Raw genomic sequence first — 19,393 nt, 5'->3', positions numbered from 1 at the left:
TAACGCGAACTAAGTTTTTCAAAATAGTAACTTAAATGCGTAGAGCAAAGGGCTAAAATCAATAAAAAAAAAATTTGATAGTTAAATTGTCTCGAGGTGTAAGCACCTCATGTAGAAGTTACACAGAAAAATCAAAAAATATTCAAGAAAAGGGCACAGAGAGGAAGGCCCTAAGCTCCGCCAGTTGGCCCCTTAGAGGTCGCTGTCTCGCCCTGCTCAGCTGTGCCGGAGCCTTCCCCAGCCTCGGAAGGCGCTTCTTCATCGAGGCGGGCTTTGAACTTCTCCAGCAAGGGCTCCCAGACGACCTCTACTAGGAAAGAGAAGTCGGCGTCCTGGTTATAGGCCCATCACTGGTAGAACATTTCTTCCATGGCGGCGTCTGAAGTTGCCTGCTCGGCTGCAAGGGTGGCCTTGGCCTCTGCCTTTGCGGTATCTAGGTCTGCCCGCGTAGTGGTGAGGGCGGTCTCAAGCCCTTGAAGCTTCGGGCGAGTCTCTTCCAGCTCGGCCTGCGAGGCCGCCAAGGCATCCTTAGCCGTCTGCAGAGAAGTCTGGTGGGCGGCCACAACTGCCTGGTGCTCGCTCCTCATCTCCTTGAGCTGAGTTTTGGTCTTGGCGATGCTCCGGTGAAGGGCAACGACGCCCTGCGAAAACGGAGAGACACATGCCTTAGAAAGAAAAAAAAAAGAGAAGGAAAAAACAGGGCGAGGTGTAATAATAAAAAACCATAACAGGTTGAGGTTAGCTTACCATTTGGGCCATGCCCAGTGAAGACTCCATCACGCCTACCGGGCTCCTGGTCTCGATGGTCCTGAGCTCCTTCTCGTTGAACTTGTATATGTGGCCGACGACGTAGTTCGCCGACTCATACACCGTTCCCTGGAAGGCCTCTGGAATCTTCTCCAGGTCCTGGGGATTGACTGGGATGCGTACCTTGGAGGGTACAATCGCCGAAGCCTCGAGCTCCGCCCTTGCGTCCCGGGCGGGGGCTGGAGCTCGCGGAGGGGATGGAGGCATGTTACTCCCCCCTGCAGCAAGAGGAACAGTTCCCGCTACCTGGCCGGCTGGGGGCTGCTCCTTCTCCTTTGCAGGAGACGTAGTTGGGGTTCCGGCGGCCTTTTTCGATGTCCGGAGCTTCTTCATTTTTGGCCCAGAGGCCCCGGCTGAAGGGTTCCCCCCGGCGAACGCAGCTCGCAGACTTCTGTTGGGCTGAGACATCTCTTCTGTCAAAACAAAGACATGGTTAGTACAAGAGTTAACAGCCATTCAAAAACAAAAGGGGAAAAAGGAGAAATTCAAGTATACATATACTAAAAGGGATCCTACCCCACGAGCAAGAAGAAGAACCTATGGTTACGACCATCGGCCCCGGAGCTCCTGCGGGAGAATCTAAGTTGATTATTTCCCGAGCTGGCCTAAGTTCTGGATCCGACTCTGGTTCCGGGCTAGATTCTTCTACATATTGCCTAAGCCCCAGAGCTACGGCACCCCTCCGGAGTGATGGCCATGACCGAAGGTTGGTCCCATACTCCTCAAATAAGATCGACCTAAAGGCTAGGGTGTTATCTACGACTACGGTGCCCCTAGGTTAGCTATCTTGGTAATCCAGCACGAGCTGGTCGACACAGTGAAGCAGGGTTGTATCCAGGTCCGAATCTCTTCGGTGACATTGGACGATCTGTCTGGGATTGAACCTAGCTAGCCGAGGGTCGCAATGGCCCTATCTAAATTCCTAAACATATAAGGGTTACCTTGCCCAGAAGGACCCGCGGCTGCTACGGACCAGATCCTCTCCTCGTCCGTTCGCTGGGCGACCTCCAGCGCCTGCTTCCTGTTCCTCACAAGGGGAACCTCGTCCTCCTCCACGATGGTAGGTCTAGTGTCGCGAACTGGGGGAAGCCCCCGGGGCCTCCTTAGGTTCAAAGTCTGATTTGGGAAGATCAGCTTGCAGGCCACCATCGTCTTGTCTGTTACGAGCACGCAGTAATCCTTCTCGTTGGGGGGCAAGCCCGCCAGTCTCTCGTGCTGGGCCCCGAGGATCACAGATTTCTCTGTCCTCGCGAAGATAGCTGCAGGATTAATCTAAGTCAGAAAGGGAGACAGGAGGAGCTAAACGATATTTAACTTACGAGCTAAGGATGAAAAGCACTTACAAGGACGATTGAAGTAGTGGAGCTCGTAGTTTTTGAACCCCGTCGACATAAAGAATTGATCTTTGAAGTCGTTGGGATGGCTGGGCAGCTCGATGACCGCAGTCGTGTTGGGGAATCGGGTTTAGTAATAAAACCCGTCGCCTCGACCTCGCTGGTCTGGACTGGCCTTAAGGCAGAAAAAGTACAAAATATCCGCAGGAGTGGGGACCTCCCACTCCTGTTTCAAGAATAAATATCTCAACCCCGCCAACAGCCGATAAGAGTTGGGGGGGAGCTGGAATGGGGCCAAATTCACGTAATTGAGGAAGTCAGCAAAATATTGATCCAACAGGAGGAAGGCCCCCGCCTTAAAGTGCTCGTCGCTCCAGGCCGCGAATGCCTCGTCAAGCGGCGCGCAGCTCCGCTCGCCCTCTGCGGGAGGTCGGGCAATCACTGATGCTCTCCCCAGCCTGATGTTGTGGGAGAGGAATATTTTGTTGACCTTCGTCTGGTCGGTAATCTTTGAGACGATCCTCTCCGCCTCAAAGAACGCATCAGGAGCCACCTCGAGCTCCTGTTCCACCGCTGGCCCGAAGTGAGGGATTGGGGATTCGGCCATCACCGCCTTTCCTTTGTCTTGCTGGGAGGCCGAGCTTCCGGTGGTCCTTTTTGGAGCATTCTTCTTCGGTTCCATCTGGTCACCTAGCGAACAAAATAAAAGATTTCAGAAAAGGTGATCTGAGCATGAGGAAAAATCAAATGTTCTTTGCACGAGCTGAGGTAAGCCCGACCCGTGGAGAGTGAGACCACGCGGTTCTATGAACACGCGCCTGTGCTCCCAACAGATCCCCGATTACTCGGAATTCATGTGTCAGGAGGGTCAGGTTAAAATTTTGCCTTGGAGGGAAAGTTTCAATAGGCATGAAAGGCAAAACCGCCTGTGAAGTGTGTCCCCTGAGCTACCCGGTTTTGCACCCAAAATACTAGATATTTTGAGCTAATGTCCCAAAAATCCTACCCATAAATTTTCCCCAGAAAGTGCATCCTGGTAACCATGCTCCTAAATGGTTTTCTACTACAAAGATACCCTAACCTAAAAGGCTTTCACCCTTCATTCCCACAAAACCCAGCAAACCCTTGCATGTAGCTACAGTAAATATTTACCTAAGCTACAGTAAAAAAATAATTTCGAAACGTGCATAGTCAGGAGACTTACAGAGTGTTTGGCTGGGAAGTGGATGAGAGTATCGCCTGGGTTGGGGCTTCGTCGGAGCAGTTGGTTCCAAGACTTCGAAGGAGTCTCTGCGCCTGAACTTCTTGAGCGATAGGAATGGCGGTCGGAAAGAAAAGGGTTTTTTCTCTTGAAGATGAAGAGAGATGATGAGGAAAGTTTTTGAAAAAGATTGCAAATGAATGGGTGGCCCGTGCGTAGGGTGGCCACCCCTTTTTATATGTGTGAAGAGGGCCGTTGGATTTCCGTGATGTGGGATCCAAGGCCCTCCACTCGAAAGATGAAACAGTGGCTGGGCATAGGCTAGGACATTTAATGCGGTTCTCGGAAGGCGTACCGTCGCCAACCACGATGTTCCACGTATTCGGCACCTGCGTAGAATGTGGAATATGAAGAGTTCTGGGGAAGCCTAAAAGCCCCTACTGTGGCCCTACACGACGTCGTGTACCACGAGAAGAGGCTTGGGGGGCAGATGTACGCCCTGATTTTCCCACGGGCTGATTAGCGAGCTGAGATACGGCCTAATCATGACTACCACGTGGACATCCCCAAGACCGGAGCTGCCATCGTAAGGTCCTACCTCCTTAGCTTGGGGTAACCTAAGGGTTTTCCAAGATTTCTCAAGGAATGGGTCTGGACTCCAAAGGCAGAAGATCGAGGTAGCATCCAGCTCGTGGTACGAGCTAGAGTTGGAGGCTGAGACCTTTTATAAAGTCAATCACGCAAGATAAACGTGCATATACAAGACATCACGTGTCTGATATACCCTTGACTTCTCGGACACGCAGCAGGAACGTGCGTATTCAGACACCCACGATTGGGTTGGGCCGTGCGGCCCATTATCCCCTTACCTATTGATTTGACCACACTTATGTGTCAGGTTTAGGAATTAATCATGAATGTCATAGAGTTGATATGATAGGTAAGAAGGTCACGGGATGACCTTCTTACCAACTCCCAGGTGCCTTCTCCTATAAATATGGAGACCTTGGGAGTTAATAGGGGTTTTTATTCTCGATTGTAAGAAACACCCTGTAACCAAATACCCAGTATATAGCAATAATACTGACTAGTGGAGTAGAAGGAGTTTAACCTTTGAACCACTTGTAAAACGTATATTGAGTCACCTTTTCATTCCTAAGATCATTTATCTGTTTCGGTTCAACCTAAGCACTAATCCCTTTCTCTTCTTTTCTTAATTACCTGTTGGCGAAGAACCGCGTCAACAACACTCCGCTGTATGCTCTAGCCAATGTCGCTTGGCTATCACAATATATCGATATAGTAGATACATTATCTTTGATTAAGGGAATCTCTATCAACAGTTCCCTTAACCATTCGGCCTCTTTGCCGGTAGCAGCTAGAGCTATGAACTCTGCTTCCATAGTGGAATGAGATATACAGGTTTGTTTCTTGGAACCCCAAGAAATTGCACCTCCACCAAGTGTAAATACCCAACCAGATGTGGAAAAGTTGTCCCCAAGATTGGATATCCAACTTGCATCTGTATATCCTTCTAATATCGAAGGAAATTTGGAGTAGTGAAGGCTTAGTCCTTTGGTTTTCTTGAGATAACCTAGGACTCTTCCAATTGCTTTCCAGTGATCCACACTTGGATTACTTGTAAACCTACTAAGTTTACTTACCATAAATCCTATATCAGGTCTAGTACACTGGGCAGCGTACATTAGACTCCATATAGCACTAGCGTACTCCAATTGAGCCACCACTCTTCCTTCATTCTTCTCTAGTTTTACACTATGATCAAATGAAGTATTGGCATCTTTAACCTTGAGATGGTTAAATTTGTTCAATACTTTCTCAACATAGTGGGCTTGCCCTAACGCAAAACCCCCACTATGTTTCTTTACTTTGATACCGAGTATGGTATCAACTTCTCCAAGATCTTTCATCTTGAAGGTTGATGATAGAAACCTCTTCGTTTCTTCTATCCCTTTCATGCTATTACTTAGAATAAGCATGTCATCCACATATAAGCAAACAATGATCACATATCCCTTACAAGTTTTGGAATACAAACACTTGTCTCCATTGTTATGTCTAAACCCATTAGACATGATGGCTTGATCAAATTTCTCATGCCATTGCTTAGGAGCTTGTTTCAATCCATATAAGGATTTTACAAGTCTACAAACTTTATGTTCATATTTTGGTAGGACAAACCCTACAGGTTGTTCCATATAGACCTCCTCATTGAGGTCACCATTAAGGAATGCTGTTTTGACATCCATTTGATGAACATACAACTTGTGTATAGAAGCAAAAGCGAACAAAATTCTTATAGAAGTTGTTCTTGCAACAGGCGCATAGGTATCGAAATAATCGATACCTTCTTTTTGCCTAAACCTTTTAGCTACTAATCTAGCTTTAAAGGTTTGGATAGTGTCGTCAGTGTGATATTTTCTCCTAAATACCTACTTACACTCAATTGGCTTAGAACCCGGTGGGAGGTCTACCAATTCCCAAGTGTTATTGGAAAGAATGGAATCCATCTCATCATTGATGGCTTCTTTCCAAAATGCACTATCTCTCGATTGCATAGCTTCTCTATAAGTCTAAGGATCATCCTCAACAAGAAGTACAATAGGAATTTTCCTAATGACTTCCTCTCTATTTCCTTCTACCATGTAGAATGAAATTCGTTGAGAATTTATCTTATCCACTACTAGACTTTTATGATTTTTAAGCCTTTGACTTCTTCTAGGTTCAAAGGGTTGCTTTACATCCTTTTGATAATTCTCCTCTTGAGAATCAACTTTGGATGTAGAAGCTTGAGAATTGTTCTCATATAACAAATTCTCCTTTAGAGATGTTGAAGCTTGAGAATTGTTGTCACATAACATATTCTCAAAGAATTCAACTTCTCTAGATTCAATCATAATATTAGACTCTAAGTCTAATAGCCTATAAGCTTTACTATTGTTGGCATAACCAACAAAATCACACTTTATGGCTCTTGAACCTAACTTTGTTCTATTAGGTTCGTTTTTCTTGCAATATGCAAGACACCTCCACACTTTGAAGTACCTTATGTTGGGTTTTCTTCCTTTCCATAACTCATATGGAGATATCTCATTTTTCTTCATCGGTATTCGATTAAGAATGTGACAAGCAGTTAAAAGCGCTTCACCGCATAAGTTGAAGTTCAACTTAGAAAACACCAACATAGAATTTATCATCTCTAGATAAGTCCTATTTTTCCTTTCGGCAACACCATTGTGTTGTGGTGTATAAGGTGCAGTGCACTCATGAATTATACCATTTTCTTTACAAAATGTATTGAATTCATTAGAGAAGTACTCTCCTCCTCTATCACTTCTTAGCACCTTAATCTTTTTATTTAGTTGATTTTCAACTTCTAATTTATACAATTTAAAAGCGTCAAAAGTTTCATCTTTATGCTTTAAAAGAAACACATAGGTATATCTACTAAAATCATCTATAAAAGTAAGAAAATACCTTTTACCACCTCTAGTTAAAACACCATTTAATTCACAAAGATCACTATGGATTAAATCTAGTAAATTAGATGATCTTTCTACACTAGGAAATGGTTTCTTAATCATTTTCGCCTTAACAAATGTTTCACATTTACCATAGTTTTTAATATTGCATGCAATCATACCACATTTTACTACTATTTTCATGGTAGAAAAACCTATATGTGATAGTCTAAGATGCCACAAAAATAAAGAATCATACTCAACAATATAGGCGGAATTAGCATTTTTATTGATAACATTGAAAGTTACATCATTGGTGCACAATTTAACCATACCCTCACAAGAGTACCCCTTTCCCAAAAATACATTTGATTTGGTAAGTATAAGTTTATCGGACTCAAAAATGGCTTTAATGCCGGGCTTGCCAAGCAAATCACCACTTACCAAGTTTCTACTCATTTCGAGAACATAAAGTACATTCACTAATGTAACTTTCTTGCCGGAGGTGAAGTAGACATCAATAGTACCTTTGCCAAGTACCTTGGATTTGCCCTCATTGCCCATTTGTATCTCATGGTTGCCCTTTGACTCTTCAAAGGTCTTGAACAATGATTTGTCATAGGTGACATGGACGGTGGCACATGTATCATACCACCACCCTTTCACCTTGCCTTGGACCGCATTCACCTCACTAAGGGTAGCAACTATGTTTTCCTCTTGAGTTGCGTTCACCTTAGGTCCTTGTTGGTCTTTTCTATGTCTACACTTTCTAGCATTGTGACCCTTTTTCCCACACACAAAGCAAGGACCTTTCTCGCCCTTAAACTTGTTTGGGTTGGTTTTTGGACCCAAAGGTTTCTCATTACCCTTTTTCCCTTTGTTTTTGGGATGTTTTGGTTGTGACACCGCATTTGCTTTGGAAGTCTCTCCATTAGACCCCTCCACAAATTTATCTCTACATATCGATTCCTCTTCGATTCGAATATGCTTTTGGATCTACTCCAAAGAATAATCCTCATTTTTATGAAGGATTCTTTTCCTATAGCTCTTCCAAGTTGGTGGTAATTTATCCACTATAGCACCAACTTGAAAGGCCTCAGGAAGCTCAATCTTTAACACTTTCAATTTATTAACAATAATTTGAAATTCATGAATTTGAGGAAGAATAGGTTTATCACCAAAAAATTTGAAATCGAAGTATTGAGATATCAAAAAAAATTTGGTACCTTCCTCTTCCGCCTTAAAATTTTTCTCAAGTGCATCCCATATCTCCTTGGCCGATTTGGTCTTGGTGTAGAGGTCATAGAGCCTATCGAATAGGGCGTTGAGGATATGACCCCTACAAAGAAGGTTGTCCTCCTCCCTCTTCCTTCTCTTCTCCACCTACTCGGGAGTGTCTTTGTCGGATGGCTCGGCTAGAGGTGCCAAGGATGACTCAAGGATGTAGGCGATTTTAAGAGTGGTTAAAAGAAACCTCACCTTGTCTTGCCACCTTGTAAAATTGGATCCATCAAACCTATCCAATCTCACTAGGTCTTGGTTCATGATCTTGATTGTCTCCCCTTCCATTGAAACAAAAAAGAAATAAGCTTTTGAATGTTAGGAAAAATTGTTTTGCTTCAATGGAAATTGATAATAATATTACAACTCTATGCAATATATTACAAATAAATATAGATTGATTAAATAAGGTTACAACTCTATAACTGAAAATACAAATAAACTAAAGAACAAGAAGAATAGAAGAAGAATAGAATGGTGAAAATACAAATCAAAGCAAAATGTTACAAGGAAAGTAAAATGTTTGAAATAAAGAAAAGAAGATTACAACTCAAAACAAGAAATACAAATAAACAAAAGAGAAGAATATGAAGATGAAGAGAAATAGAATAGAAAGAAAGAACAAACAAACTAAAATAGAAGCAACTCTCACTCACACTACCAAAGTGAAGAGTGTTGGGGATCACCAACTTGAATAAGGTTTGAAACCTTTGTCCAAAAGCTTATTTCCCCCTAACTCAAGCACTAAGGGATCTCTCACAGATTATAGGAAAGGCTTTATGGAATTATCTATCCTCAAGGTGTTTCTAGCCAAGTGCTCTAATTGATAGAAATGTTGTGTCTTTCAAGTGAGCTATAGGCTCCTATTTATAGAGTTTAGAGACACCCTTTGAATTTCAAATTCCACCAACCCCCATGGCTGTTACCAATGTTTAATTGGATTAATATGGAATTAAAAATGAGAATTGGGAGTTATTTGGGTTTTTTGAGCCACTCAACAAAGATTGAAAAAACTGAAAAATTGGTCAGTTTTGGCCTGTGGTCGCGGCTAGAGACATTAGTGGTCGCGGCCACTGGTCTCTGACCCACAGGCCGCGGCCACTGACTGTTGGTGGTCGCGGCCACCGACCAATTTTAGCACAAAAATTGTGTTGTTTTTCCAAATAGTTACAAACCCTCCCAAATGATTTTGTAACGCCCAAAACACATTATTGGGGTTAAAATCATATCTCTAACAGCCATATCACATATGGCTTTTATGAAATTCATCTCAATATTGTGTAACAACAAATTTACACAATAAAGGGTAATATTTGGAAGTTACAAATTTGTAACACCAAATATGTTACATTATTTGGATATATCTTATATATCTAAATATTGTAACTCTCTATTATATGTTACAATATGTGACACACTTTGTCACATTTATTTAATCTAAAACATTATATTATAATATAATATTACATTATATTATAAAATAATATAACGCTTACATGAGTTGAAAACCCACAATGATACTTAATTTATCCCGGAGCAAAGGTTATCAAAACAACAGCAGTTGGAGAAACAACTAATCATTTTCACGGAAGAGGACACTAGCCACGTTTAGTTCTCGCAAATAATGATATGCAGGTGGTAACCGTTCAGCTCGCCAATCGAATGGTATGGAGGACATTAGTTGATATTGGGAGCTCAACAAATGTGATATTCAGGTCCACCCTAGAAAAGATGGGATTGTCCGTATCGGATCTTCAAGCGACCTCAATGACCCTGTACAGATCCTCAGGAGAAGGAACGTCAGCCATAGGGACAATAAGACTTGTAGTTATGCTAGGGGATGATACAAGGACTACTTCTAAAATACTCTAGTTTGTCGTAATCAATTGTCCAGGCGCATACAACGCGATTTTGGGACTACCCGCATAAATGACTTTTGAGGCTATCACCTCGATTCGAAACATAGCGATGAAATTCTGCTCAACCTCAAATATATGTACTATGAGAGGAGAGCAGCTCGTTGCCATAGAATGCTACATCATTTCCATGAAGGGAAAATTACAACCCGGGTAGCAAGCAATGGTCGTTATTGAAGGAGGAGAGGAGCCCCGAGTACTGGAAATTTCCCATGAGGCAAAAGAACCTCAGGAAGGAAGTAACGAGGTCGCCCAAGAAGACGACATTGATCCAAGATTAGGTGAAGACAAGTCTGAGCTCCAAGCATGGGAAGACCTCAAGGAAATCAACATCGACCCAGAAGTACCTTCAAAGGTAGTAAAAGTTTGAAAAAATCTTGGAACCAAAAGGATGAAGGATTTTTTCAAGATTTTGAGAAATATTCTGGACGTCTTTGCCTGGTCGCATGAAGATATGGTGGGAATCAGTCTGAATGTAATAATGCATACTTTGAATTTGGATAGGAATGTGCCTGCAAAAGGCACAAAAATGAAGGCTTCTGGGGAAAGAACGATCAAAAGCTGTAGAAGAAGTAGTAGCTCGCCTATTTAAGTGTGAGTTTATAAGGGAAGCAAAATATCCGACCTGGGTTGCTAACCCTGTTTTGGTCCCAAAACCCAATGGGAAGTGGAGAACATGCATTGAGTTCTCTGATCTCAATAAGGTATGTCCTAAGGATTGTTTTCCACTACCCCAAATCGATCAGTTAGTAGACGCAACAGTCAGCCACGAGCTCGTGGCTTTCATGGACGTATATTATGGATACAACCAGATTGCGATGAACCCTGCAGACCAAGAGCACACTAGCTTCATGATGGAGCATAACGTATACTGTTACAAATTTATGCCATTCGGGCTAAAGAATGTCGGTGCAACGTACCAGCAGCTGGTCAACAAAATGTTTGTTAACCAGATCGGGAAAAAAATGGAAGTGTATGTCGATGATATGCTCGTTAAATCAAAGACTGCAATTAACCATGTACCTGGCCTAGAAGAATGTTTTGGCGTTCTAAGGAAATATGACATGAAGCTAAACCCCTAGAAGTGTACCTTTGGGGTTTCATCAAGAAAATTTATGGGTTGCATTGTAACGCCCTGGATAACCAAGACCGTTACACGATGTATTTTGAAATAGTGCAAGACTTGCTAATCAAGTCGTTTTAACAAGAATGTGATCCTAAGATCAATCATTAGGTTAGGGTTAAAATATTTTGATCATAAACGGTTAATTTTCATTAAGATGGATATTTTGGTACATGGGATCCCAAAAACAGGGTATAACTGGTAATTTACAATCCCCACAAGTTAATACAACCAAAATCCAGTCTAATGGAAAAATACAAGTTTTAGGGCTCTGTCCCTGTACTTTCCCTCGGTCGTGGTGGTCGAGCAGCTGACTATGTACACTTTTCCCCCAGAGCTCTCCAACTCATGGTTGGTCCAGTTTCCCTTTGCCTTTACCTGCACCACGTAGCACCCATGAGCCAAGGCCCAGTAAGAAAACCATAAACAACAAGCACATATATCAACAATGTTATTCAATCAATCTTAACAAAACCAGTTCAATTATTTAACAAAATGAAAACATTAAACTAACCAAAGGTAAACATATAGTCTCAACTTCATATCTTAGCCAGTTACACAAATGTTCGGGGTTGGCACGCTGAGGCCGAGCCCTTTGTTTATCTAGCTGACCCCGACTCGCTTAGGCCGAGCTGCGTTTAGTACACTTATCATCAGGCCCGACAATCTTTGGTCGTTCATTCTCATATACATTACAACCGTACAATCACACATTACACATATTCAATTATTGGGAACCTCAGTCCCGTTCACAACTATAAGGGTGCAGTTTTCTTACCTTGAATCCCAAGCGAAGAATAAAGAATGGTCCTGAGCACGATCCTCAGTCCTCAGCTTTACCGATAAACCTAGTCATAGTCTCAATGGGTAACCATCAATTCCTTATCCAAATAAATATTTAGGAAACAAGAACTAGCCTCCGAGATCTCGAATTCTACTAAACCGGGTAGTAGAATTCATCCTGAGCGCTTAGGTTTGAATCCCCGAGCCTAAAACCCTATTCTCCCTTAATTTCCCATTTAGGACCACGACTTGCCCCTAAGGGCCGCGACCCGCCCCTTAAATAGAGGCCTAGTCCTCCCTGATGAAGGACACGGGTTGTGAATTACGCCCCTCCGGGTCGCAACGGGCCTGGCAAACAGAGGCTCTCAGCCTCCTAAAGCATGCGGGCCGCGACACCTGAAGAACAGGGCTGCGACCCGAGCCCCCAAACCCAAAAAAACCACACTTTCCAACATTTTTTTCCTCAAGCCTAACCCTTTATTCATACCCCAAATGACCAGCCAAACTCAGATTCAAACCCAAAATTCCTATCCTTATATCTCAACCATCATAACTAACCCATAACCATTTTCTTACACCATTCAACATCCAAAATCAGCTAACAACTAAAACTCATGCAAACTCCAACCTTCAATATAGTTTCAACTTAATTTAGAGAAACCAATTTGAATTTTTACCTCAGATTGTAGCTAATTCCTCAACAATCTTCTGACTAATTCCAGTATAATTCCTTCCAAGGTTCTAAGCTCAAGTCTCAAGTTCATTCTGTTTTTCTTCATCTTCAATACACAAGGAGAGAAAGAGTAGGGATACATGTATGAGGGAAAGAGAACGAAGGCTGAGAATTCAAAACACTTGGGGTGGTTTCTGGTTAAGTCTAGAGTTCCCACATAGTTAATCTCTTAATGCAAAAAGACCAAACTACCCCCCTTCAGTTACTTAGCCCTTTAATTTGTTGTAAGGATAAAATAGTCATTTCCCTGGTTCCCGCTAATTCCTAAACTATTCCTAAAATTTATCAATTAATCTTGTTGTGTCCAGTTAGTTACCAAATACTTATTCATTACTCAATAAATCCCAAAATATTCTCTAAATTTCCCAAAATACCCCTACGCTTCCCCGAGTCGGGTATTTAACCCTGTCGTGACTATTTCGCTAATCCGCTCACTAGGACCATGTCAAGCCATATACTGCAAATATATCCACATAATAATGTGGTCTCAACCATTTATCACATTTATTCCCTTAACGGGCCAAAATTACAAATATGCCCATATAACCAGTAAAGGGCCCAAATGCATATCTAGTACTCATAAACATGCATATCATATATCCACATAATCATATTATTCATGCATGCCACATAGTCACGCATTTAACCAATTAAACACACATATCATTCCAATTATGACCTCATGGCACGCTAATCAAGGCACTAAACCCCATTAGCAATTTTGGGTCCTTACATGCATAACCAACACAAGGGGGATAGAGGAGAACCCAGAGAAGATCAGGTCATTACTAGAAATTCCTTCACCTAGGTCGCGTAAAGAAGTACAGAGCTTAACAGGAAAAGTGGCGACCCTAAACAGCTTCGTTTCGAAATCCATTGACAAGTGTCTCCTGTTTTACAACTTGCTTAGAGGAAACAAAAAGTTCACTACTACAAAAAAGGTTTTTTAGGACTAGCATTGCGAGTCCTAAAAAAATTTTTAGGACTCGCAGGGCGCGAGTCCTCTATTTGAGAGCCTTAAAAACTAAGGTTTTTTAGGACTCGCAACGCGAGTCCTAAAAAATCTGTGCGAGTCCTAAAAAATCTGGTTGAGTGCCTATAATTAAGTTTTTAGGACTCGCTTTGCGAGTCCTAAAAAATTTGGTTGAGTGCCTTTACTTAAGCTTTTAGGACTCACAACGGAAGTCCTAAAAAATCGGGTTGAGTGCCGTTAAGTAATTTTTTAGGACTCGCAATGCGAGTCCTAAAAGATCATGTTGTGTATCTTTAAATTAAGATTTTAGGACTCGCTTTGCATGCCCTTAAAAGTATTTTTTTTTTTTTAAAAATGCAGCTACATTTAGATTTTAAAAAAATATATCCCTTTTCCAAAATGTAATGTATTATGTATGTTAGATTTCTAAAATTTTCAAAAGAAAATACAACAAAATAATTTTTTTATTAATTACTCAAAAATATAATTTTAATATTTAGTCTAATCAGCTTACAAAATCATATTACATAATAGTTACTGTTGCATATGGATATTTTGGTCAAAGTAATGTTAGTCCATGCCATGCCAAACAAAATTTCAACCAAACAAAAGAATTGATATTTCTTTCCCATTCTATTTCTATTCTCACATAAACACTATCATTTCAATCCCAACCAAACAAGATTGTATTAAAAAAAGATGATAAGAAATCACATGTATTGTATTATAGTCTAGACAGCCTCAGACAAAGATAGTACATATAAGACATAAAACTACAAACAGAGAATAACAAAGACAGCAAAGAGGCCCTCATGAAAAACTATCAAAACTACAACCACAAGTGCCAGTCACAAAGACGCATTGAGCATTCCTTAAAGCAAGGAGTGCTACACCAACAAAAAAATGCTTTCTTTTCAAGCAAGGAATGATTTCACAGCATCACAATTTTTTATTATTATTAGAAGGTCTCTGAAGATAGCTTAAGGATTTCTTCATGAGGAATGAACTTAACTTTACCAGTTTCTACTGGCTTTTTCTTCTTGGAATGAAGCTGTGAAATTGACAATTGCCCCTTGCTCATTGCTATTGTGACAGCTTCATCTCTCTTCCCAGATTCACAGACCCAATCTTCAGGGACCTAGTGCTTTATTTTTCTTCCCATGCAATAACTGAAAACAGAGAGATATAAGAATCATTTATGATTGATTATTATCAATACTTGTATCATCACACACACTCAAAAATACATGGAAAAAATATATATGAAAGTTAGAAGCAATAAACACGTGCAGAAGAATATCTTGAATGCTTATAAATAAGCTTAATCATGAACATTTTTGAAAGGTTTTAAGTTAACTGTATAACTGCATTCCTTTTTGTTTTGTTTATAAATGACCTAACCTAAATAATACATTAGATTTATTAAATGGTCCAAGAAAAAAATTAGAGCCAAAAATAGATAGAAAAAAAAGGTTGTGCTAGTGATAGTCAAAAGCTGATATGTGTAATAACATTACTGCTAAATGCCAATAGATAAATTCTGAAAGAAACATACTTTCTGTTATTTTCACTAATGATGAGTTGGTTCAATTTAATATAATATATAACATAGATTAAGATAAACTAAATATTTGTATTGTTAAAAAATTCTAATAGAGTAATAGACTAATCTAATACAACACAAATCAATTCTAAGTCCACAACATAATAGAGAAATCACACCAAAAAGTCCAAATTGCATAGTCTAAATATCTAATAAGTCTAAAAGCAAAATTCAAATTCAAACAAGAAGGTAGAAAATAAAGCCCAAACCAAAATCCAACATTCATGCTGATATCAATTTCCCATGACCACCCGTGCCAAAGACAAAGCAAATGGATACATGAATAAATAATAATGTATGAGATAATATCATATTAAGGGAAATACATAATGTTAATTGAAATGCAACTCTAAGAATTAAGTTGCTTGTTACCTTGAAATTAATTTCCCATGAAGAACAAGACATTAATTCCAAACAAGTAAAATAAAGATAGTTCTGATTTTTTTTTACTAAAAACACAAGACATTATATCAAAACAAGTAAAATAAAGATAGTATTGAATTTTTTTTATACTAAAAACAAGATATTAATTCAGAACAAGTAAAATAAAGAGAGTTCATGAAACTACTATACTAAAATCATGTCAACCTAATCACAAAATACAGAATTATTATATCCAATATAAACACAATTTCAGCAACAAAGCATGTGAAATATTTTTACTAAAAAACAGAGAAGTAATGATCCAAGTAACCAATCACAAATTTAAGTATATGGCCCATTAGTGTGACAAATCAAAACAATCAAAGAAAAATGTCACTGTAGCAATGGAAATAATTATTGTTAAGAAATTATTGAAACAAAAACAAACCCACTGTGAGCACTAAGCAGAGATAACTTCCAAGAAACTGAAATTAATGAAAATTGATATGATAATTTTCTCACCCACCAAATCTAATCCAAATTAATGTTCACAAGTTATAAATCTCAATCACAAGAATAAGTAAATAACATCACCAATTCAAAATATCTAACAGAAACAAAAGAGTTGGAATACAAATCTCTATCTATATCTATAAATCCAAGTAACCAACATTTGAGATTTGACAAAACTCAATCCATCCAAAAGATGCAAAACTGAAAACTTAATCAAAATAAAACAATAGAGTTAAAAACATACACAGAGGATAGATTTACAAAAAAAAAAACATAACACAAAAGCAATCAATAGATAAAAAAACAAACAAGATAAACCAAGATATTTAGACTTATACCTCTATGAGTAGTGAGCCTGTGTGAAGCTTTCGGAGGGCTGACCCCCGCCGTTCGTCCAAAGCCGCAACCACTCCGAGACCCACCATTTGTCCTGAGTTGTCACCGTTCTGAGCCCTCCATGCTGCCATGGAGATTGATAGAAGTAGTGTGAGAGAGGGAAAGACATTCAGATTTTCTAACAAAAAATAATGCGTCAGGGGAAAGAAATAGAGTAACCTGGATTTTAGTGGGTTCTCAAATTCCACCGAGACCTCTGCTGCCACCGCCGTCGTGGCCAAAAACACCTGCAGCGTCGAGACCTCTTGCAGCTCCGTGCACCCCTGCAGCGCCGAGAACCACCTGCAGCGCCGCCGAGAACCTTGGCCGAGATTGTCCAGGCGTCGAAAAGCGTGGCCGACCAGCAGCATAGCCGTTGCCGAGCACCATAACCACCAAGAACAACTGCACCGTCGGTTAGATGGGAACCCAGCCGCACAAAACTTCTACTTCTTTGTTGTGCTAAAAAAAGAATGAACCCTAATCCCTAAAGCCCCAAACCGAATATATATGTATTAAAAAACTGATTTTAATTAATCAATAAAAAAGTGATTTTTAGGTCTGATTTTTTAATTAAAATTTTCTTATTTAATTCATTAATAAAAAACAGATTTTTAATTTTTAATTATTAATTATTTAAGAATATACTTATATAATATTTTTTTTTAGAGCCCACTTTGAGTATCATCAATACTCTTTTAGGACTCACATATGTTTTTAGGAGACTCATTGCGAGTCCTAAAATGTGTTTTTAAGGACTCTCAATGAGTGTCCTAAAAAGTCCATAAATTTTTGTTAAAAAACAAAAATCAAACTTTTAGGACACATATCCATTTTTAGGACTCCCTCTGCGAGTCCTAAAAGAAATTCTTTAAGGACTCGCGTTGCGAGTCCTAAAAAGTACAGGAGTTGTTTTTAGGACTCGCATTTAGGCGAGTATCCTAAAAAGGTATCCTAAAAAGATGTTTTTGTAGTAGTGATTTGAGCGGACCAAAGAATGCGAACATGCATTTTGGAATCTGACAACCCACCTAGTTGAAGCCCCCATACTATCAAAACCGGTAGCTGGAGAATGCTTCCTCTTATACCTAGCTGTGGCAGAAAATGTGGTCAGCGCTGTATTAGTTCCAAAGGAAAATCAGGCGTAGAAATCGGTGTACTACATGAGTAAAAGACTTCTGGGAGCTGAGTCCCGATATCCTTTAATAGAAAAACTCGTGTTCTGCTTGATCTTGGCCTCAAGAAAACTCAGGACATACTTTCATTCCCACACCATCCGCATCTTAACCGATCAACCTTTAAGGCAGGTCTTGCAAAAGCCTGAAACATTGGGACGTCTGCTTAACTGGGCCATAGAACTCAACCACTTCGAGATATTGTATATGCCACGCACAACAATCAAGAGTCAAGCACTCGCTGACTTTGTGGCCGAATGTAGAGGTTTTTAGGACGAGCCAATAAGAGAACCAGTGCAAGAGTTGTGGAAAATATTCGTCGATGGATCATCTAACGAGAACAGATCTGGAGCTGGAATAATTTTGATCTCACCTGATGGGCATCGATTCCATACTGCCCTAAGGTTTGGGTTCGAAGCATCCAACAATGAGGCAGAGTACGAAGCTCTATTTGCAAAAATAAGGGTGGCAAAAGAACTGAAAGCAAAGGCGATCCAATGTTATAGTGATTCCCAGCTCAGTGTTAATCAGATATTAGGGGAGTATCAAGCTCATGGTATCAAAATGGCAGCTTACCTAGCTAAGGTTAAAGATGAGTTGTCTGAGTTTGAGTTCTGCTCCATTGAGCAAGTACCCCACGAGCAAAATTCCAACGCTGATGCTTTAGCCCGACTTGCCACCATCAAAGGGGTGGATACACTAAACGTAGTCCCAGTGGAGTTCTTAGAACAACCAAGCATAACAAAAGAACCAGTTGAATTCGGAGTGATTGACACAAAACTGACATGGATAACCCCATAGTGGAATACCTCACAACCGGTAAACTACCAGACGACCAAAAGGACGAAAGAAAATTGCTATATCAACCCCATGGTATAATATGGTTCGGGAAATTCACTATCCTGCAAGAGATACATGAAGGCTTCTGCGGAGACCACACTGGGGGCAAAACTTAGCTCTAAAGATATTGAGACAAGGTTATTTTTGGCCTACACTCAAAAAGGATTTGGCCTAATACGTACAGAAATGCGACAAGTGCCAACGCTTTGCCACAATTGCCCGGGCAGCACCCATTAATTAACCATGATCTCATCCCCCTAGCCATTTGTAGTATGGGGAATCGACTTGATTCGTTCATTACCAACAGAAAAAGGAGGAGTTAGCTATGTAGTTGTCGCCATCGACTACTTTACGAAGTAGGTCGAGGTCGATCCTTTGGCGACCATAACCTCGAAGACAGTACTGGATTTCATCGTGAAGAACATTGTTATCCCTCAAAAATCAAGAGATCACATGGAAAATGAGAAAGCAGCACATGGCATCACAAGTCAAAGAAAAAAAACAAAGAATTGAAAAATGACTGATGAGCAAAAAAGATAGGTCTAAGACCTATAGGGAACTCGACCAGGCCTAAACACCCTAGGGGTGGTCAGCCTGGCCCTAGCCCCCATATGGGTGGTTAGCCTAGCATGCTCAAGGATTGCATGATGTGGTTGGCCCACCCTATTCTTCATAGGGTGGTCGACCTAAACTCCCAAATACACTTCACTGCATAAAGTTCACGCTCATTCAAGCTGAGAACAACAAGCCTAGCATCTCGAACATTAACATGCCTAGCACCCAAGGGATCAATAGGTCTAACACCCAAAGGGTCATCAGGCCTAGCACCCAAGCTCTAAAGGGTCATCAGGCCTAGCACCTAAGTCTCATAGACCAACCAAGACTTAGCAT

At 40.6% G+C, this 19,393-nt stretch overlaps 1 long non-coding RNA gene across 1 annotated transcript; it reads right to left on the bottom strand.

Annotated features, from left to right (window-relative positions):
* Window positions 1-14,079: 14,079 nt before the first annotated feature.
* On the bottom strand, window positions 14,080-16,980 carry LOC133830459 (uncharacterized). Its single transcript, XR_009892052.1, has 3 exons — window positions 16,668-16,980; window positions 16,451-16,572; window positions 14,080-14,802 (listed from the first exon to the last, which is right to left on the bottom strand). It is a non-coding gene; the product is annotated as an uncharacterized LOC133830459 (long non-coding RNA).
* Window positions 16,981-19,393: the final 2,413 nt, after the last annotated feature.

The sequence above is a fragment of the Humulus lupulus genome, chromosome 4, assembly GCF_963169125.1.
Source record: "Humulus lupulus chromosome 4, drHumLupu1.1, whole genome shotgun sequence".
Lineage (NCBI taxonomy): Eukaryota > Viridiplantae > Streptophyta > Magnoliopsida > Rosales > Cannabaceae > Humulus > Humulus lupulus.
Note: the sequence above shows the minus strand (reverse complement) of the source record. Positions and strands in the feature narration are given on the sequence as shown.